The 23,403-nt window shown below is 31.9% G+C and overlaps 1 long non-coding RNA gene across 2 annotated transcripts in view; it reads right to left on the bottom strand.

The window, feature by feature from the left end:
* The window catches only part of LOC143053875 (uncharacterized), a 93,890-nt gene extending 80,565 nt beyond the window's left edge, over window positions 1–13,325 (bottom strand). For both annotated transcript variants that reach the window (XR_012971491.1, XR_012971490.1), the window contains exon 1: window positions 13,178–13,325. This is a non-coding gene — a long non-coding RNA (uncharacterized LOC143053875). The remainder of the gene's footprint in view (window positions 1–13,177) is intronic.
* Between the last annotated feature and the right edge of the window lie 10,078 nt (window positions 13,326–23,403).

Below are 23,403 nucleotides of genomic sequence, written 5' to 3'. Positions count from 1 at the left end.
CACAAATCAGTATGAAAATGTAGCTCCTTGCTATATCCAGATGTCTTCATAGTATGAAATATTATCTTCATAACAAAGTGAAATGACAGAATAGTATGAAAAGGTAGCTCCGTGTTATATCAAAGTGTCTTTATAGTATATAAATGTATCTTAGTGATATAGCGAATTGACAGAGTATTATAGTCAAATGTCTTTATAGTTTATAAATGTATCTCAGTGATATAGCGAATTGACAGAGTATTATAGTCAAATGTCTTTAAAGTATATAAATGTGTCTTAGTGATATAGCGAATTGACAGAGTATTATAGTCAAATGTCTTTATAGTATATAAATGTATCTTAGTGATATAGCGAATTGACAGAGTATTATAGTCAAATGTCTTTATAGTTTATAAATGTATCTCAGTGATATAGCGAATTGACAGAGTATTATAGTCAAATGTCTTTAAAGTATATAAATGTGTCTTAGTGATAAAGCGAATTGACAGAGTATTATAGTCAAATGTCTTTAAAGTATATAAATGTGTCTTAGTGATAAAGCGAATTGACAGAGTATTATAGTTAAATGTCCTTATAGTATAGAAAATATATCTCTATTGTAACTTTAATGACATGGTTATTCTTAACATAAGGCAGCTGTGGCGTTCCATATATTTTTATTGTTATAACGTTACATCAAAATTAAACACGAATGTGTCCAAAGTATACGGATGCCCACTGGCACTATAATTTTCCATGTTCAATGGACCGTAAAATTGGGTAAAAAATCAAATTTGGCATTTGTATAAGAAAGATCATACCATAGGGAACATGTGTACTAAATTATAGGTTGGTTGGACTTCAACTTCATCAAAAATAATCTTGACCAAAAGCTTTAACCTGAAACTTTCATTTTCTATGTTCAGTGGACTCGTATTGGGGTCAATAATCTGCTTTGGCTATGAAATATGAAAATTCTTATCATAAGGAACATTTGTACTAAGTTTCAAGTTGATTGGACTTCAGCTCAATCAAACATGATCATTCCCACTGAACATATTTAGGTATTTCAGAAGAATGAAAATATATAATAAAAAGTCCATTGATAAATGAATGGATTAAAACACACTGTATTCTTGTTATAATGAAACACGTTTCACGTGTAGAAACTATGACATAGTTGGAATTGAACCCAAATGTACATACGTCGTGTTTGAAAATTTTAAGATTGTACCAGCGTCTCCAATGTTCGCTTTAACTGGGTTTTGTTGTATAAATTTTAAGGTTGTGATAGTTTTATAATAAGAATATGTTATCATGATTCATTTTACATATTGATCATACTGATATCTGTTATCTGAAATTTCTGACATTTGTTTATATTATCGTTATTTTATTGTGATGTTGTACCCTTTTAGACTTGTTATATATTATATTATATTTTGTAGTGTACTGTATAATAATTATATGATTCATCGCCCGTAAGATTTATCGTTGACTTTTATTCATCGTTGACTATTATTCACGGAACTCTTTAAGCAAGCAGTGCTTAAATGATAAAACTTCACACAAATAGTTCTCAAAAAGAAGATTTCTAAATAAGAAATTTCCATTCTCAATTTTATTTTTAGATGTATAACGAAAATAAACTGTTCATAACTTGCAAGTTGTTCGGACGATTTTTGTCTGAACCTGGTTTTGCAACTATCTTAACAAATTGAAATTGATTACATTTATATTGACAAAAAGTGGAGCAACCATAATATACATAATAGTATAACATGTAGGTAACAGTATTTGGATCTACTAGCCAAAATTATGTAAATAAACTCTACAGATATACAACACAACCGCTCAATATATCAAACATACAAATACATCTTTTGTTATTTCGTCGATAGTTCATTTGTATCTATCGATTGCAAATTTTCAACTACTTTATTTCGATTTTTGACGCACCTTTTTCAGCTAGAATTTCCGTTTGTCGCATCCCTTTATCATGTTTATCGGAATTAGCTTTTTGTACAGTCAGATTGATACACTCGTGAGTTCCTTTACTGTGGATTCATTATGATTCGTTTGATAGCAATTTTAGTGGGTTTCGTGGGTATAGGTGAACCACGAATTCAAATGTTCAAGGAATAAACTTATTCAAAAGGCTTTGTATACAGATATAAGCAAAACCACGAAATTTAATATTCACGAATATGCAAATTTTCAACAATCCACAAAAATTGATACCCACGAAAATGAATGAATCCTCAGTATCTTTGTAAGTCAACAAAATAAATATACTTTGAGCTAGCTCTAGAGTAACGTATCAATTGAGACACATATACCTCATATGCTGGTGCCGCTGGGATGTTGCTACACAGAAATGGAAAGTTGACTATAGGAAAATTAAAATCATCGCGTTTGTAATAAAGTTTGGTATTCAACCTACCATCAGCAGTCATTTCGAGATTAAGGTCTAAATATGAAGCAGATTTATCTGTGTAGGTAGTATCTTTAATTTCAAGTTCACTTGGGTATATCAAATGTAAGTGATCACTGAATCTATTATTATTAAGAGACAGTACATCATCAATATAACGAAAGGTAAAATTAAAAGACTTGGCTAATTTCTGCACAAGCCATTGGAAAATATTGCTTCATAGGAACACAAAAAACTTCGTCTCAGTTATCGATATGACAAGCGATATTTATCGTTAACATGATTTGAACGCCCAACCTGTGATTCTGAGTATAAAACCTGTCGAAACAAAAGAATATGATTTAAAGATTATTTGTATTAAGGATTTATTCTTCTGAATTTTCAGTCTCGTTCAGTCTGGTTGAAATCTCGTTCTTGAATTATTTCTAAAACGTGTGATACAAGTGGAAAATATCAATGAATTTTAAAAATATCATAATCAAACATAAACTGTGAAAAAATTGTGTATTTACAATGAACGGTTTTTGAGTAATCCAGTTTTCATATTTTACGACCAATCAAGTCTGTATTTTTAGCCAAAAGGGACAGTCAAACTTATAAATCTAAAACAAACTGACAACGCCATGGCTAAAAATGAAAAAGACAAACAGACAATCAAAAGTTCACATAAAAAGAGACGATTTTTCCAGATCTGGAGTTAATTGTGTCGTTTTCCTGTTCTTCAAGTTAAAATTAAAAGACTAATAATAATAATAATAAAAAAAAACTAAATAAAACACTAAAAATAAAGTAAAATGAATTCAACAGAAATCCCATATAGCCCTAGAGGAAAGAAGGACAACATGGTGGCTTTGACAAATATATATAAACGTGTGTTCATCAACGAAACATATGGTCTATAACGGTCAAATTGTATACAAATATCGATATTGATAACATACATAGACAAAATTCACATTTGTTAAAGGGGAATTAAACTATGAAAAACCAGGCAAACATTCAACTTAAGAAAATAGGAACCTCCAGCATTTGTATTTCCCGATGCTTGTAGTCAATTCACGATTTTCATATCAAACACTTGCTATTTTATTTAGCATATAGTTGAATCCCTGTACAATTTAAATTACGCAAATATTCACGAAGTTGCTCATAATTCTAATTATTTCACAAGTCAAAAACATTTGTTTAACTTGTATTATTGTTGTAGAATTAAAAATTATATGAACAATAACCAATTATATTCTAACAGACTATCTGATTTGTAAATAAAACAAAACCTTCGTCGCAGTGACCATTATGACAAATAATATGTATCGTGTAAATCTTTTCAACGCTCCGCCAGTGATTGTGAATATAAAACCTGTCGAAACTAAAAAAGATGATTTAAAGATTATTCTTATTAACACAGGGTACTTTAGTCTTTATTGCTGGCGATGATCTTGATTTATTCCTTTGACAAGAACGATATATAAAAAAGACACAGGGTGGAATAGCACGTGTAGCATAGCTGCTTAATTAATAATTTAATTAAGGTATCTTATCAGGAGGTTGAGGGGTAAACAATTTACTTTATTATAATCTTTTGTATTTTATCAGTATACTTAGCTTATGAGTAATTAGTTTAAACATATTTATTTATAGTGGATTGGGAAACAAGTTTTGCAACTTATAATAATTCCTTTTCACTTTGCGGGTGCGAGTGCTGCCTTGTAGCGGCATTAGCCTGCTCTTTTTCGAAATCTACAAGAGTGTCTTTAACGTGCAAGAGACATGCTCTCTCTTAACACGGTTCAGCCATTTATCGTCCCCTTCCCACGCACTACCATCGTTTCCTCAAGACCATACTCGAAAATGGTGTCAAGGGAGAGCCTTTCATAGAAATTGAAACAATATTCATCCAAATTCAAACCCGTCTAAGTAAACAACACAATAGAGAAGTATCGCTTTGCGACAAAGATGGAAACTTCAAATAAACAAAGTAAGACATAATCTTTCTAAACATGAAAGAGCGGCACTCAAAACCTTACGTTCTAATAATAATATAATTATTAAGGAAGCTGACAAAATTCATCTACCGTTGTTCTTGATAAAATAAAATTGAGAATGGAAATGGGGAATGTGTCAAAGAGACAACAACCCGACCATAGAAAAAACAACAACAGAAGGTCACGAACAGGTCTTCAATGTAGCGAGAAATTCCCGCACCCGGAGACGTCCTTCAGCTGGCCCCTTAAACAAACATATACTAGTTCAGTGATAATGAACGCCATACAAATTTCCAAATTGTACACAAGAAACTAAAATCAAAATAATACAAGACTAACAAAGACCAGAGGCTCCTGACTTGGGACAGGTGCAAAAATACGGCGGGGTTAAACATGTTTATGAAATCTCAACCCTCCCCTATAGCTGTAGCCAATGTAGAAAAGTAAACGCATAAGAATACGCACATTAAAATTCAGTTCAAGAGAAGTTCGAGTCTGATGTCAGAAGATGTAACCAAAGAAAACAAACAAAATGACAATAATACATAAATAACAACAGACTACTAGCAGTTAACTGACATGCCAGCTCCAGACTTCAATTAAACTGATTGAAAGCTTATGATTTCATCATATGAATATCAGGTACAATTCTTCCCGTTAGGGGTTTAGTATCATACAATCATGACATATATGAGAAGAACATAAGCCGTGTCATGCCAACAACTAGTTTTTGAATGAATGTGTTTAGTTCCGATGCAAAGTGAATCAAAATTAACGCCAAAATATGCAATCTTTAATGACCTGACAACAGTATCGTAACTATATTCCTTCTTAATAAGCCCATTTAAAGGTTGTATTAGTTTATATAAAAGTTTTTATATCAAACAAACACTTAACTTCCTGAACAAAAGTTAATGCTATGAACAAATCCGTAAATTTAATACGAACAAAATATCCGATACTATACCAAAAATGATTCAACAGCTACACAAGAAATAGTGTATCGACGATATAACATATAAATACCTAGCCAATAATACCAATGTACGAGTCGGTCGACTCTACATGTTGCCAAAAATTCACAAAATTAAACATGATGATTGAGAAAAAATCAAAACAAACAAAGAGTTCCTAAGACATATAGATATTCCTGGGAGACCTATTGTATCATTATGCAATGGTCCAATAGAAAAAAATGGTCAATTTATGGACTACTTCCTAAAACCAGTAGTAAGCCAATTATTACACAGGACATAACCTCATTTATTAACAAAATAGAACAAAAAGGGCACCTGATGACATAGGTATGTGCACTTTTGATATAACTAGTATGAACAATTCCTAAACACACGATGAAATACTACAAGCAGTACACAGAGCCAAGTGCAAAATATGTCGAATTACACATGAAATACCTCCACCACCAAAAAAGGACTTCTGAAGAATACTTCAATACATTCTGTGCAATAATGAATTTGAATTGAATAACTTGGTATTTGGACAGACATGTGGAATCACATTGGGAACTCCAATGAGCCCATCCTTAGCTGACTTAAGAATGTTTGAAATCATAACGAGTATCCTTGATATATTCCCTTTTAAGGAAAACATAGCATTGTTATCTGTATACAGAGATGATGGATGCATTCTCTTTAATTTTAGCCAAGATAATCTTACTGAATTATTTAACTTTGCAAATAATATACACCCGTTAATAAAATCTACGCATGAAATTTCACACACTAGCATTCAATTTCTTGACGTCACAATGTTTAAAGGAAACGAATTACTTAATCATAATATATTAGACGTAAAACTATACCGTAAACCTACTGATAACTTTCAGTATCTTGAAAGAACTCCAGCTCACCTATCTTTAGTGTTCAATGGATTTATTACTGCTGAATTATTACGTTTTATGAGATCATCCAATAACAAAAATGATACACTTAATGAAATTGAAACTTTCAAAACAAAACTTCTCCTCGGGGGATACTCAGAAAAGGACATCAACCCCATTATAAGAAAGGCATTGCATTAGGAAAGAAAAGATTGTCTCAGGTACAAGCTTAAAATCAAAAGAGCAATGCCTCCATTAGTGTTAGCCACGAAATTTAATCCTTCTTTTAATGGACTAAATTAAGCAATAAAAAAACATTGGCACCTAATTGAACAAAACAAAACAACAAAAAATATGTTTCCAAAAACCTCCAATTATAGCATATACAACACACAAAAACGTAAAGGACCTACTCACGTCCTCCAAATTATAGAAAAAGTATCAACTTGAAATGCAGTTATTATATCGAAACATTGATTAATTGACTTTCAAATACAATACATCAATACAAATACCAGGTGTCGTATCCCAATGTCAAAATATTTAAATTCTATGCGCATAGATGCTGTGAACTTTCCTTCTAGACTAAAGATTTTTTATATTGAAGAAAATCGGGATACCTGTTGAGGAAAAGCCTTGGTAGTTTAACCTGAATCAAAACACTCCAAAAAAATAAAGAAGATATCTATATAGAAGAAAACATAAAATTGAACAAAACAGAATAATAAAAGAAATTAAAAAAAATACCAAGAGTATGTATTGGTATCTATAGGATTGGTTCTGGACTCGTCATTTCTCATTCAATTACTCAACATTATGGTGCCGCTGGGATGTTGCTACACAGAAATGGAAATTGACTTTAGGGAAATTAAAATCATCGCGTTTGTAATAAATTTTGGTATTCAACCTACCATCAGCAGTCATTTCGGGATTAAGGTCTAAATATGAAGCAGATTTATCTATGTCGGTAGTATCTTTAATTTCAAGTTCACTTGGGTATATTAAATGCAAGTGATTACTGAATCTACTATTATTAAGAGACAGTACATCATCAATATACCGACAGGTGAAATTAAAAGACTTGGCTTATTTCTTTTCTCCTTTCTGTACAAGCCCTTGGAAACATTCTGCTTCATAAGAATACAAAAACGACGTCTTAGTTATCGATATGACAAGCGATATTTATTGTTTAAATGATTTGAAAACCCCACCTGTGATTCTGAATCTAAAACCTGTCGAAACAAAAAAATTTGATTTAAAGATTATTCGTTTTAACACGGGCTACTTTAGTCTAATTGTTTGAGATTAAATGAACATTTTAAATCAGATATATTTTATCAGGAAGCCATGGGGTACACAATTAATTTTATCTTAATCTTTTGTTTTTTATCTATATACTGAGCTAATAAGTGATTGTTTTAGCATGTGGGAAAAATAATATATAAAACGAGGAAAGAAAGAGGGAATACTGCTGTAATTTCAAATTGTTTAAAAGGGACGATGTATCTAGATAGGGAGTTAATTGTGTCGTTTTCCTGTTCTTCGTGTTAAAATTAAAAGACTAATAATATTTCAAAAGAAAAATAAAAATAGAACACTAAAATTAAAGTAAAACGAATTCAACAGAAATCCCATATATCCCTAGAGGAAACAAGGACAACATGGTGGCTTTGACAAACGGAACAAACGTGTCCATCTACGACATAGATGGTCTATGACATTTAAATCGTACACAAACATCTATATTGATAACATTTCAACATGTGTTGGAGGTGAATTTAGCTATGAAAAAAGAAACAAACATTTAACTTAGGAAAATGGGATTCTTCCGCATATGTATTTCCCTATGCTTGCATTCAATGCACGATTTTCATTCAAACACTTGCTATTTTGTTTAGCATACAGTTTAATCCCTGTACAATCTAAATTACGCAAATATTCACACAGTTGCTCATACTTCTAATTAATTCAAAAGTCAAAAACATTTGTTTAACTTGTATTATTGTTGTACAATTTAAAATTATATGAACAATTACCAATTATATCCCGACAGACTATCTTAGTTGTATATAAAACAAAACCTTCGTCGCAGTGACAATTATGACAAATATTTATATCGTGTAAATCTTTTCAACGCTCCGCCAGTGATTGTGAATATAAAACCTGTCGAAACAAAAAAAGATGATTTAAAGATTATTCTTATTAACACAGGGTACTTTAGTCTTTATTGCTGGCGATGATCTTGATTTATTCCTTTGACAAGAATGATATATAAAAAAGACACAGGGTGGAATAGCATAGCTGCTTAATTAACAAATTAATTAAAAGATATTATCAGGAGGTTGTGAGGTGAACAATTTACTTTATCATATTCTTTTGTATTTTATCAATATACTTAGCTCATAATTTATAAGTTTAAACATATCAATTTATAGTGGATTGGGAAACAACTTATATTTATCCCTTTCCACTTTGCGGGTGCGAGTGCTGCCTTGTAGCGGCATAAGCCTGCTCTTTTTAGAAATCTACAAGAGTGTCTTTAACGTGCAAGAGATATGGCTCTCTCTTAACACGGGTCAGCCATGTATTGTCCCCTTCCGACGGACTATCATCGTTTCCTCAAGACCATACTCGTGAATGGTGTCAAGGGAGAGACGAAACTTCAGTCCCTGAAATTTTCATCCCGAACGGGAATCGAACCAGAAACCTTTGTGTTAGTAGTCCGATGCACTAGCCACTACACCATGGCTCTCTCATAAGTTATTATTTTGGTATGTGATAAAAATTATATATTAAATGAGGCAAGAAAGGAGGAAATTCTGCTGCGAATTTCAAACTACTTAAATGGGACGATACACCTAGATAGAGAGTTCTTTGTGTCTGATTACTGACTTTAAAAGGCAGACAAAATTTAAAAAGAACATACAAAATAGAGCATTGTAAATGAAGTGATAAAAATTAAACCGAAATCCAAAAATATCCCACACAGAAAATAAGGACAACATAACGGTTTAAAAAAAAATATAACAAACGTAATATCATCTGCGATTCAGATTTCAAATAATGATAAATGTGTTTCAAACATCTATTTTGATAACATACATACACATACAATTCTCATTTGTTTAAGGCGAATCAAATTGCGAAAAACGGAGCAAACTTTCAACTTAAGAAAAAAGAAGTTTTCAGCATTTGTATTTCCCGATGTTTGTAGTCAATGAATGGTTTCCAAATCTAAGAATACTTGTTTAATTTTGTAAATAGTAGAATCCCTTGATAATTTAAATTCCACAGATATTTCAACGGTTGCCCATAGTTTTCATTAATTCACTATGACCCTAATTTAATAAGAACGTATTATGCCGGTTTGATTTTCATCTATTAAATTATTATTACAAATTATCAGGCAATCCGCATTAAAATGTACGTTCCTTTAAAAAAAATGTTCAAATATATTCAATTTTACAGCCTTAAATTTGTAGCTTTGTTTAAAACATTTGACATCATGGAAGGCGAATTTACAAAAAAAAAATACATCGGTAGTACTATTTAATTATTAGTTCATTTCACAAAAGTCACTTTGATCATTCGTGTGGAATTGTGTCTTTAACTGTACATACACATTTTCTATACGATAACATTAACTATAAATACTATGTTTATAATATAGATTGTGTATTTATTCATTTGAAATAGATTCTCTTATTGCTCAAGAATTGAATATGAAAAATAAGAAAATACCCGAAAACAATATTTCCTTTAATCTTATTTTTCATAAGTAGAACCTTATTCCAAGGTTGACATTTATGCATGTTTAAATTGTATAAGTGTGCGCCGATATAACATTTGTTTCCTTTTTCTTAACATTATATAATTAATTAGAGTTTCTTAAAATTCGGTCAATTTGTTTTCAATTAGTCGATGCAACTTGTCTACATGCAAAACCGAATTTATAGAAAGTCAGCGAGGAAAATAGTAACCGAATTTATAGAAAACCAGCGAGGAAAATAGTAATCGAATGTATAGAAAGCCAGCGAGGAAAATAGTAATCGAATTGATAGAAAGTCAGCGAGGAAAATAGTAACAAATTAGGCGAATCAAAAACGTGTTATTCATTACCTGTAAACATGACTTGTCTACATGTATAACCGAATATATAGAAAGGCAGCGAGGAAAATAGTAACCGAATTTATAGAAAACCAGCGAGGAAAATAGTAACCGAATTAATAGAAAGCCAGCGAGGAAAATAGTAACCGAATGTATAGAAAGCCAGCGAGGAAAATAGTAATCGAATTTATAGAAAGCCAGCGAGGAAAATAGTAATCGAATTTATAGAAAGCCAGCGAGGAAAATAGTAATCGAATTTATAGAAAGTCAGCGAGGAAAATAGTAACAAATTAGGCGAATCAAAAACGTGTTATTCATTACCTGTAAACATGACTTGTCTACATGTATAACCGAATTTATAGAAAGCCAGCGAGGAAAATAGTAACCGAATTAATAGAAAGTCAGCGATGAAAATAGTAACCGAATTTATAGAAAACCAGCGAGGAAAATAGTAACCGAATGTATAGAAAGCCAGCGAGGAAAATAGTAACCGAATGTATAGAAAGCCAGCGAGGAAAATAGTAACCGAATGTATAGAAAGTCATCGAAGAAAATAGTAACCGATTTTATAGAAAGCCAGTGAGGAAAATAGTAACAAATTAGGCGAATCAAAAACGTGTTATTCATTACCTGTAAACATGACTTTTCTACATGTACAACCGAATTTATAGAAAGGCAGCGAGGAAAAAAGTACTCGAATTAATAAAAAGTCATCGAAGAAAATAGTAACCGATTTTATAGAAAACCAGCGAGAAAAATAGTAACCGATTTTATAGAAAGCCAGCGAGGAAAATAGTAACCGATTTTATAGAAAGGCAGCGAGGAAAATAGTAATCGAATTTATAGAAAGGCAGCGAGGAAAATAGTAACCGATTTTATAGAAAGCCAGCGAGGAAAATAGTAACCGATTTTATAGAAAGCCAGCGAGGAAAATAGTAACCGATTTTATAGAAAGGCAGCGAGGAAAATAGTAACCGAATTTATAGAAAGTCAGCGAGGAAAATAGTAACCGATTTTATAGAAAGCCAGCGAGGAATATAGTAACAAATTAGGCGAATAAAAAACGTGTTATTCATTACCTGTAAACATGACTTGTCTACATGTATAACCGAATTTATATAAAGCCAGCGAGTAAAAGTGTAACAAATTAGGCGAATCAAAAATATGTTATTCATTACCTGTAAACATGACTTGATAACAAATTATTTTGATAACAATAATTGTTTAAGGCATGGCAAAATAATCATCAAGTCGCTGCCGTGCCGAGTCCAACAATGGCATGCAGATTTAAAACAACTCATTATTTATAACAGAACAATATACTAAAAATAAATTATGACAGACATGAACCAATGACAACCATACGATTATAGTCTCCTTACTTACGATATGCACATCTAGAAAGATGTAGTGTTGAACATGTTTGAGGACGCCCAACCACCCTAACAGATACCAGAGCTGTCACAGCTATGCATATGAACAATATATACACATTAGTTAAAAAGGTCTAACTCGTATCAATAGAATCATAAACACAAGCGTTAACGCACAGGCTTGATGTGTATCAATATATCCCTACAACAACAAAAATACTAAGAAAAGATCTTATAGTACTTGCAGTTACTAACAACTTGTTCAAATTAGATAAGAAAAATAATGTATCTAAGGCTAAGATATCAAACAGAACACATCCAAAATCCAATTGGTTTAGTGTAAAGACGCAATTCACGGTAAAAAAAAAATATCACCGCAATGTTTAACAAATATTACAGATTCGACCACGTTCTGTTTTACACTATTTCCCATTCAAAATTTAAAACTGAGTAATACGCCTTTACTTATAACATTATATTTTCGCAATTTGATAGTGAAATGAAGAACACTTGTTTATTTTTGCCACATATTTACTTCTTAGTGATATTCAATGGTCAATATGTAATTATGTAACATTTGAAATGACATTGCATTGATAAATCTAGTTAACGGACCTTTACTTATTAGGGCAACACACTCTTCTACTATGTTATTGAGACATATTATCAAACGAAGTCGTGTGTGATCTTTGGCTGTTTAATGCTCTTCTTCCGAGTTTGTTTTCATTTCCATTCTTAATTATTGAGTCCTAAATTCTGAATGATAACCTCTTTTGTTTACATATACAATAGAACTTATCGCAGTTAAGAAAGGAAAATATTAATTCCTTAGATAAAGAACTTTTAAACATTGGAAACCATTATGAAATACACAGATTTACATCTTACATCATTTTATTTTTGTTTTTTAGCTGTAATCTTTTTTGCAAGAAATGTAAAATACTGAGTCCAAGTTTTTTCCTTATTTTTCTAGATGCAGCAACATGAACAGAACCCAATGAAAGGTAGGTGTTTTCGCTTTCTACCTGGGTTTATTGATAAGATAATATTCTAAATTTATTAATATCAATTAATTAAATCTTTTTCTAGCCATTAGTTTCGATGCCATACCGTATGCATTATGTTTTCATGTTTAGATACAAACACGCATTTACTTCGGTGCAAAAGGCCGATGATTATTTCACTTGTAAACATTTATATATACCACGAATTTATTTCATTGCCATATCAAACGTTTTATTTCTGTCAGGCAAACGTTGTTAGCCGTGTATACAGAAACTTTTTGTAAGCCATTCCTATGATGGAGACAGTTAAATATCGAATACTGATGTTCCTCATTAGTTGATTATTATGTAGATATTCACTTTATCTTTTAGTTTCATTCTTGTTTGATCCAATTGTCCATAAAAAATAAGGCCAATTTAACCTAGAGATGAAGAAAGAAAGAGAAACTACTTACATCAAGGCATCTAGAATCTGCTTCCAATATTGGTTATCAAGTTACAACTTATGATATCTTCAAAACCACAAAAAATGTAAAGTACAAATCACACATATCATGAAACTTTTAAAACATATTCTGTAAAGTCAACCTCGTATGTTAAATGTCCGAGTAATACTACACAGTGCATCTTCTTACTAAATGGTTGACAAGATATTTGACTTTATTTAAATCATTTACGTTCGGGTAGATATGAATGCCACTTCTTTATCATGAAGTATTTAACATATTAAATGACAGTTCTGTTTATAGGACAAATAAAAAGTAGTTATAATATGCAATCTTCTATCAACTGGACACTATTGTGGGAAATCTATAACGGATCTATAAAACCTTAAAATAAAATTAAAAATGTAATGTCATGCATGTTTTTCATTTTTATAACATATCCAAACTTGTTATAAGACTCAAACCTGCGGAAGCTGTAAAGGTTCGTCTACACCTAATTAAAAATGATAGACTAATTGGATGTCATAAGTTGTGAGCAAAGCTCTCAAAATTATTCAACGCCCCTTTAGAAAATGGGTGGAAAATGGGAAAAGGTTTGACAAATATTCATGTAATCAATTTGAAAATCAAAATATAAGACGCATATGTTAACTTGATAACTATATGTTACACTGTTAATAAGGCAGCAATACATAACAAACAAAAGTACCAAACATCCTGTCAACATTACGTCTGCAAAAAAAAAAAAAAAAAAAAAAAAAAGAAACACGTTCATGCGTCCGAAGCTTTTTTCTAGATTTATCTTCATCTATAACGCTGAAGCCGTATACTTTATAGTCAATGGTTTGCCGGTGCCTTAAGTGCTTCAGTATACAGACTAACAAATTCCACAGTCAACAAACAATGTTGTAAAGGGAAGGCAAAATCAAATCCCTGTAGAAAAATCAATTATATTTCGGTTTTTCAAATTATAAAAAAAGATGAACAAATATGATCACGTACATCATGTACAGTGTGCCCACTGAATAATCCGAGGAGCGTGTTATTTTAGACAGGTACCACTTATTTATGTTATTTCGAAAAGACAGAAAAAAATATTCCAGTCATTCCTTTTATTTTAATTCCAAATATAACTTAAAATCATCAAGTCAATAATCTGATAAACACTGTCAGCCAACCAGAAAAAGCCTTAGTTTCAAAATTAAATAATTATAACATTGATCACAAATTGAACAAGTAAACTAAAAAACAAAAATCCAATTGCTCGATTTCGCTTTCTATTTCTATTTATGATGATGGAAGTGTTAAACGACCTTGACTGGCTTTTAAGCTCTCGCACGGTCGGTTTATATCTATAGTCATGTTTATATCGCTTATATGACCATTGGAGGTATTTGGAGGTCAAATCAATAGATGGCGTCAAGACACACAAAACGAAGCTACATTTTATCGGGCTGATGCCCTGTAAATTTCTTTATTTTAGTACGTTTTATAATTTGGATAAATGTTTTACATGGTTATAACTCAAATATGAGACATTGAGTCAAACCGGGGAACATTAATTTAACTCCTCAAAGGCGTTTTCAGTGCTGGTATCAAATTTTGTTCTGTATGCAAAATTACACATTCAAATGAAATTCACGGTACCAAGCCGCAAAAATACTTCAAAACAGTCTTTCGTCATCATTTGATATAACAGAAACCTGTGGAGAAATTACCCCTTGAGTAAACCTTCAGTTATCTTTATATACAGGAATAGAATAATGATAATATACTGTATGTTAATTATGCGTGTCATTAAATTACATTTCAAAGTAAACAATTGAAATTGACAAATTGTTGAAAATAAAATATTTGAAGAATTCAAAGAAAACATAAGTACAATTTTCGGAAACACGACATCGTCATTCATCCTTGTCAAACCACTCTATGTGCCCAACAATTAGATTATTTTGTCAACAGTTAGCCCAAGTTGTCATAATTCAAACTGTTAAACGGGATGCTTACTATAACAAAATAATGAGATGTTACCTATGTAAATGGATTTAATTAAACCGGTAGGTACGACAACACGTTTCTCAGATTGAAACACTGTACAACGTATCTGAGACACCTGAAGACAATAACCGGTTGTAGACTTTGTCATGCACCGTGATCAATAATATTGTCATTTTCTGAATCTGAAGTGAATACACAATATCATAGAAAATACCATAGAAGATATAGTATTGTTTGATTATCAAAAGTAAAACATCACAGGGAATGTCACTGCTCAAAATTAGGAATGCCCAAAAAAAGTATTGGGAAAGTCCTTGCTCAAAGCCAAGAATGCACATAGACAAACATCAATTCATCGTATCATATAATCTTGCATTTGTACTCTGCCAAATTCATTAAACATCAACTGAACTACCGGTTAACCGGTTAGTCGGTCGATAGATTATTCAAGTAACCGGTTAGGCAAAACTGTTCTATTTGATAATTTTGAATATTATTTGTTATCAATTTTGTTTACTGAGTTTCTAGTTGAGGTTCATAAGTGTAATGAAAACACACTTACTACAACTCTCGATGACACTTACACTTTTATATATAGCTTGAAACCTGTAATATAACCATTTTAGACAAGAACAAAATGCTTATATCCCAGACTAGTTCACAAATGAAAGATTCACTACATTGTTCCGTAATTTGAGGAGCTAATGGAGCCTATCACTAGTACTTCTAGAATAATACGATCGAATACAGTTATCAACGAGGTGGCATTATTATCCATACAACAATGTTATTATACACAACTGCATACTTAATACCGGGATATCCGACCTAAGTATTAAATTAATGAACTAACGAATTCGAAATCCAACAATTACATAGTAGCGAACATAGATAGACAATTTAATGCGAGGCATATCTAGAGAACGATCTTAAGATATAACACAAAAGGTAAAACAAATTTTTGTTGGTTCATGTCTGTCATATGTGTTTTTTTGTTTTAAATTAGGCCGTTTGTTTCCTTAATTTATCTGTTTAATATGTGTTCATGTCAGTGCCTTATATAGCTAACCATACGGTACGGAGTTTTCTCATTGTTGAAGGCCATACAAATTCCTCTCATTACTTATGTCCACTTCGTTTGAGCTTAAGTGGAAAGTTGTCTAATTGGAAATCAGACCATATCTCCTTGTGTGTATACCTTCACTATTCTATCACAACTTACCGACGACGGTATCTGAATAAAAACATACTCGCAAGGTTTTGGTTGAGTAGGATAGGTTATAAAAAACAACAAGTCTGTTTCTCATAACTGCTATCTGAAAAATCTTAACCTGTTATCAAAAAGTTCGATACATATAACCTAATTCAACAGATAGTATAAATAAAATGAATTTAGCTACACGAACATTACAAGAAATAAAGGCAAACAATCAATATCTACAACATCAAAGTATGATCAGTCTAGTCCTAATAAAATGAAGGGTATGGGCAATAGCTTGAACAATGCAGCAGACAACCAATATTTGATTTATTTATAAACATGATAATTAGATTTTTGAATTACCATTAGCAGCATAAGAGCTTCTTAAACAGGAAATGACAATGTTTGTTTGTTATAACCGTAGTAAATACAAAATACAGAGAAAAAACATCATGAGTAATCTGATCTGTTTTAAATTTTGTCGTTGTGTTGTTTATATTTGATTTCCCTTGGTAAGTTTTTTCTCTCTTTTTACTCTCATGATGGCCTTCCGAATCACAACGCAATCTAATTAATTTATCATTTGTATGTGACGTTATTACAAAACGTTGGTTACACATCAATAGTTAAATGTGTAAACTGTGTTAAAGTCTTCAAAAAGTGGGACGAAAGATACCAGAGGGACAGTCAAACTCATAGACTGAAAACAAACGCATGTCCAACAATAAAAAGACCAACAGACAAATAATAGTACAGATGACACAACATAGAAAACTTAAGACTAAGCAACACGAACCCCACCAAAAACTGCGGGTAATCCCAGGTGCTCCTGAAGAGTAAGCAGATCCTGCTCCACATGTGGCACACATCGTGTGGCTTATGTTATAACAAATCCGGTAAATAGTCTAATTCGGTAGGTCACATTCGTGCAAAGGTATTGTAGTTACGACATACAATGTAAGGAACACATCCGATATCATCTGTGAAACGGTTATTACATAAAGGTCAACCAAATCGTGATGACGTCCGTAAAATTTACGAAGAGATGATTTTAACTGCACCATTTGGAACTCTTTGTTTGATAGCGAAAATTGATACCCACAAAACATAAAAAACATAAACACGATAAACAAATGATGATATGAATTTATTGGAGGTTCATTTTCTTAAACATGTTAAATAAATTTGAAATGTATTAAATCTTTTTTTAATTAAATAAACAAATGAAATGATAATATATTGTGAATTCATTATTATTCGTTTTATACCAGTTTTCGTGGTACAGATTAACCACGAAATTAAATTTTCAACGAATAAGAAATTTTCTAAACACTTGTATGCAGACTTTAGCAACATCACGAAATTAATTATCAACGGACATGCACATGATGCAATTTTTCCTTAATCGACGAAAATTGATACCCACTAAAATAAATGAATTTAACAGTAAGTAATAACTCTATTACATTTGTCAAACCCCAAAGCATATAAAGACACCCCATTTCATTTTGATATTTGATACATATATCTTTATGAAGGTTTTTCTGTAGTTTTAATAATAAAATAGTGTAACTTTATTTAATTGGCTGTTAATAAATATATATTTTAGGGAATATTTTTGGATGATTGATTATCCTGTCTGGTATAATTTTAAGACAATAGCTTTAAAAGGCATGCCAATTTAAACAAAAGTTGATTAAAACCTATATACAAATAAATGGTTTAAATTAGGAGTTCAAGCTATTCAACTGTAATCGGTAATACTTAGTTTAGTTGGTAGTAAGTGACATACCCCAACCCGCTAAAAAGGTTTAGAAAAATATAAACCAAAGAACACGCATCTAGTTTTATTGAAATTATATATCACGTTGTTCAAAGACGTAAATGTAGGTCATGTAATAATAAAATAAATGTAGGAGAGTATATGTTAACACAACACGAAGAAGCCAACTGGTCGGGTAATAACTAAGTAACTAAGGACAGTATATGTTACACTACACGAAGGAGTCAACTGGTCGGGTAATAACTAAGCAACGAAGGACAGTATATGTTCACACTACACGAAGGAGTCAACTGCATTTAATTATCGACGAGAAAGAAAAAGAATACAATAGAAAGTGACAAGTTTATAAAGTTGAATAAATATATTATATATATGTATGGGGTAGTGACCTTTCGATCATTCATTTGGATGATTTCAAGTTGTAATAAAATGTGGTTTAAAGCATAAAATAATATGCCTACGCTAGGTCATTACTTACCATTATTTAAACTACAGATGATTCAAACCTTTAATTTGTGTTGTCATGTCAACACATGGTCAATTAGGGGTTTACTGTACAATTTTCTAATTTGTTTTAAACAATAACAACTCTTCGTTTATTAGAATGAGATAAATATCATTTACTTTGTTTATTCCTTTAAATAAAAAAAAATCCTATTCGAGAAAGGGAAACAGCCAGTTCTTTAAAATAATAGTTTTTGATATTTGATAAGGATTTTTGAGAGAGACATGCATTGCCAGGCAAAAGAGGAAAAAAATCAATTATTCTAAAAGAATTGTTAAAACGATTAACTTTTTGAATAATTTGCTATTCCGCTATAAAAATATCGTGAAACAAGAGAATAAAAATAGCATCCCTTTTATATAGCTAGACTCATGTATGCACATACTTGTATATATCTCTGGTATAGCTTATATGATAAACTACTTACAAAAGAGGGACGGAAGATACCAAAGGGATAGTCAAACTCATAAATCTAAAACAAACTGACAACGCCATGGCTAAAAATGAAAAAGACAAACAGAAAAACAATAGTACACATGACACAACATAGAAAACTAAAGAATAAACAACACGAACCCCTCCAAAAACTAGGGGTGATCTCAGGTGCTCCGGAAGGGTAAGCAGATCCTGCTCCACATGTGGCACCCGTCGTGTTGCTTATGTGATTACAAATCCGGTAAATAGTCTAATTCGGTAGGTCACATTCATGAATTGTAGTTACGACGTAAGGAACATATCCGATATCATTTGTGAAATGGTTATTCCATAACTATGGAACGCCAACACTGTCTTGTTATGATCATTTTCATTATATGATGTGCATTTACCTTTATATGATGTGCATTAACCTTTATATGATGTGCTTTTACCTTTATATGATGTGCACTTGTCATTATATGATGTGCAAACACCTTTATATGATGTGCAAATATCTTTATATGATGTGCAAATATCCTTATATGATGTGCAAATATCCTTATATGATGTGCAAACATCATTATTTTATGTGCAAACATACTTATATGATGTGCAAGTATACTTATATGATGTGCAAATATACTTATATAATGTGCAAACATTCTTATATGATGTGCAAACATTATTATATGATGTGTAAATGTACTTATATTATGTGCAAAGATCCTTATATGATGTGCAAAGATTCTTATATGGTGTGTACATATCCTTATATGATGTGCAGTTTTCTTTATATTACGTGCAAACATCTTTATATTATGTGGTTGTGTCATTATATTATGTGGTTGTGTCATTATATTATGTGGTTGTGTCATTATAATATTATCATGTGCTTGTAATCTTATATTATGTGGGTAGGTTTACTTCATTATATGATGTCGAAACGTCATTATATGATATGCTTTCATCGTCGTTATGGTCAATGAACATGATTACGATTAGAATGATTACTGTCGACGTCATAACTGATTCCGATCTGCTTCTGTAAACCATTAACCCGGCTCAAATATGTATCCATCGCTAGCGAAAGTGCAATTTATAGGGAAAATGAGACAAAGCAATTTAACAAAATCAACGTTTCAAACATTTCGGTTGAAGATTAAGATCAGTTAATACAGGAGCTAGTTGAAGAAATTCCCTGCTGTGGAGAAAATGATTACAAATGTAAGAGCCTTTTATAGCTTGCTATTCGGTTTAAGCATAGGCTCCGTGTTGAAGGTCGTACAATGACTTATAAAAAGTAAAAACACAAAAATACTGAACTCCGAGGAAAATTCAAAAAGGAAAGTCCAAAATCAAAAGGCAAAATCAAAAGTCCAAACACATCAAACGAATGGATAACAACTGTCATATTCCTGACTTGGTACAGGTATAATTGTTTCCTCTTACAAATTATGACTTGGATGGAGAGTTGTCTCAGTGGTTCTCATACCACATAAAATTGAGAATGGAAATGGGGAATGTTTCAAAGAGACAACAACCCGACCAAATAAAAAAAAAAGAAAAAAAAAGCAGAAGGTCACCAACACATCTGCTTATTTCTATTCATTGCAAAAGAAACCATTGAAATCACAGTCTGTTTCAAAAATATTTCATAACAATAGCTATAAAATTATCTACTGATGCATAATATGGCGAGATGGTTTGTTTAATAAAATGTTATTGAATAATATTAATCTGTAAATGGTAAGATGTATAATGTAGTATTGAATATGTACACTGATATTAAATCTAGTATATCATATAATCTATGCCACTAAAGGAAGAGACCGATTTCATTGAGCCGCATCTCCTCTAAAAACATACCAAGTCGGAAATATTTGTGATATGACGTTTACATGTAGTGTTTTTTACTTTTAACTTGTCTTTGAACCAATCTTTTTTCCACAGAAAACGCCAATTATGTGAAAAAATACCCTATTTTGAAGATTGCAAACTAAGTCGACGTAGTGCCCACGAAATGCTAAATGGCTATGTGGGTAATTATAAAAAAAAAAAAAAAAAGTGCTATCTTTGTTAATGAGACAACTCTCCACAACAGACCAAATGACACAGAAATTAATAACTATAGGTCACCATACGGTCTTCAACAATGAGCACATATTGGCATATACAGATTGTTTATTTTCCACTTATTTTAATGGAGCTAATAAAATTCTGAAACATGAGTACTAGTATGTCAACAGATTTGGAGAAGCGTCAACGATTTCTGAGATACAAGGGGTTGATTCCTGATGAAGTGTTTTAAATTTAATTTTTCGTCCGATTACATCGGATTTTCCCCATTGTGGTAATGGCAACGGATTTTACGTAGACGATACAGTTATTGAGTTAAAAGGAAAAAAACCCACTGAAAATCACACTTTGCCACACTTTTTCCAATTTAGGGTATTTAATATTTTGATTTTCCAACCGAGATGAATGGGATGACGCCCGTCTTTTGCATTTTGTTCCTCTTTTTCGTCTCCTTAAAAAATAGAATAAAAAGGATTCACTTTGTCATGACTGTGTCTACCTTACTTACTGTGTCATCACTCTTTGTTTCAACACTTGCCAACTCGCTGGCATCTCCGTGTATCATCGGTACAGCGGATATAGGTACTAACCAAGGGGTCGTGATCGATTTTTCCTCTGACACGGTACGAAAATCTTTTGTTTTGTTTACATTATATCAATGTGTACTTCAATCTAAACATATTTGTTGTTTAAAGAAATGATTTGGTCGTAGGGTGGTGATTAGAAAAGTCTCACTATTTGCCCAAAACAAGAAACCTTACTAAAAACATGTGCAAATACTTGTCAAAGAAGTTGGCGCTCGTCTCACCCGATATGATTCGATATTCATTGCAACTCTTTTTCTGATAGAAGGCCACTGTTTGTGCGTAATAAGTATAGCTGTTTCAATAATTGGCATTGAAATATTTTGTACATAAGTTATTTTTCGATATTTTATTCCGACAAGAAGCGTTGTGTATAGCTGACCAAATGAATCCTTCTGTACGGTGCATAGTTAAATGAATGTACGGTATATAGTTTTTCACGCTTCGAAGTACATGTAAAGCTATATCCGCTGTACCGATGATACACGGTAGTAATTATAATTCGGAATACTTTTCTTGCTTGTGACAATGTGTTCGACAAGGAGAAGACTTATCACCTTTCCTATTTTATTTACTTTTGATTGACTAAATTAATTTCTTAGTGACTAAAAATATTACAGGACTAATAGAACTATACCAGAAGATCTGGAAAGAGAATAAGAAATATATCTTAAGTGTTTTGTTATATTGTTTGCAGATGACACGTTGTTGTTGGCTGAAATAGCACAGGACCTGCAGACTCGACTCAGTGCTTTCCATGATTATTGTAAGGCTTGGAACTTGAAAGGAAAGTTGACAAAATTAAAGTCTTTGTGGTTTTTTTTTGGACGGAAGCCAAAAAATCTCCGATTTTCTTACAATGATACTAACATTAAGATGATAAAACAATATAACTATTTGGGAATTGTTGTTACTAAAACGGGAAATTTTAATATGACAAAAAAACATTTATCCGATAAGGCTTAAAGCCATGTACGAAAACTTGAAAACAGGAAGGATGTATAAGATTTCTGTAAAATGTCAACTTCAGCTTGTTCGTTTTAAAAAAATATATATATAAACACGTGCGTTTGTCCTCCAGCTGGCTTAGTAATTTTGAAACCTCTCTCTCTTGTTTTTTATATACTGTAAATATTTATTATTTTTGTCTCTGTATACTGATGTCATACATTAACTTTGTGAGACCAAATATATAGATTTAGAGGCCATAAGTATACCGGTATGGATTATTGATTGACTGTTATTTAGCCCCACTTTCAACACTTTCATGCTATTTCGTGGCGGTGAGTTTATATTGGTGGAGAAAGCCGAAGTGCCTGGAGAGACCCCCTGGTCTTCGTTTGGAAAACAGACAATTCTGGTCAATTAAGATTGGAATAGAGCTTACCTGCCACGTGCGGAATTTGAAATCGCACACCTAATTATTGACATGCTAGTGATACAGCAGTTCGACTACTTATAAAAAAGAAGATGTGGTATGACTGCTAAAGAGACAACTCTCCACAAGAGGTCAAAATGACACAGAAATTAACAATTATAGGTCACCATACGACCTTCAACAATGATCAAAGCCCATATCGCATATTCAACTATAAAATGCCCCGAAATGACAATATAACCACTCGACCACCGAGCGCCCATCACTTTCACCCGAAATGGATTAAAGGAGAT

Source organism: Mytilus galloprovincialis, chromosome 12 (genome assembly GCF_965363235.1).
Source record: "Mytilus galloprovincialis chromosome 12, xbMytGall1.hap1.1, whole genome shotgun sequence".
Classification (NCBI taxonomy): domain Eukaryota; kingdom Metazoa; phylum Mollusca; class Bivalvia; order Mytilida; family Mytilidae; genus Mytilus; species Mytilus galloprovincialis.
This window is presented reverse-complemented; position numbering and strand designations above follow the sequence as displayed.